We start from the raw sequence: 706 nt of genomic DNA on the forward strand, positions 1-706 counted from the left end.
ACAGGCGATTTTCGGGGAGGATGAACTGTGATTGTCAGCATCAACATAGCCCATCCAACGTCTACAGCAAGTACTGTAGGGCTGTGGATTGCCACCAACAGGCTGTGCCAGCATTTGCTGTCTCACGGGCGGAGAGCTCGGGTACTGCCCAGAAGGTAGGGGCATATGCATAGCTGAGTGGGTACGTGCATGCTCGATGCTCAGCAAAATACAAATGTGCATTAATTTACATGTGAAATTACACATGAACTTCAGGGAGAATCTGGCGCGCTCCGGTACAGAGATGTTTCTCACAATCTGACAGAGCTCAGCCTGTTAACACACTGCGCTCAGCAGGACCTCGCTGGGGCTGATATGCACAAAAGCCCAGGTCTATGGAGGTATTTGGGCACCCAGCTTTCTCAGGAAGCTATCAGCTCTTTTTCTGCTGCTTTGTTTGCCACCAAAATCCAGGGAAGCGAGCCCACTGCGTGTGCCTGTGGCTCTGGGAACTAGCATTCATACTTCTCATACCAGCAGAGCCCGGATCACAGCAAAGCAGAAAGGATCAGGGTCAACAGGCTGTTCCCATGCGACAGCAAGCAAACACACCATTTAACTCCTTACATTCATCAAACTTTGTCTTACAGGAGAGAGGTGAATTGTGACGTTGCTGCAATAAAAGCAAACAACAGGAGCAGGGACCAATCGCTATTTGTGATGCGGT

At 50.0% G+C, this 706-nt stretch overlaps 1 protein-coding gene across 1 annotated transcript in view; it reads right to left on the reverse strand.

Moving 5' to 3' along the window:
* Positions 1-706, reverse strand: part of PLXND1 (plexin D1) — a gene marked incomplete at both ends in the record, with an annotated part of 54,417 nt that overhangs the window by 9,565 nt on the left and 44,146 nt on the right. The window lies entirely within an intron of this gene.

Source organism: Eurypyga helias, unplaced genomic scaffold (genome assembly GCF_000690775.1).
Source record: "Eurypyga helias isolate BGI_N326 unplaced genomic scaffold, ASM69077v1 scaffold2266, whole genome shotgun sequence".
In the NCBI taxonomy this organism is placed as follows: Eukaryota; Metazoa; Chordata; class Aves; order Eurypygiformes; family Eurypygidae; genus Eurypyga; species Eurypyga helias.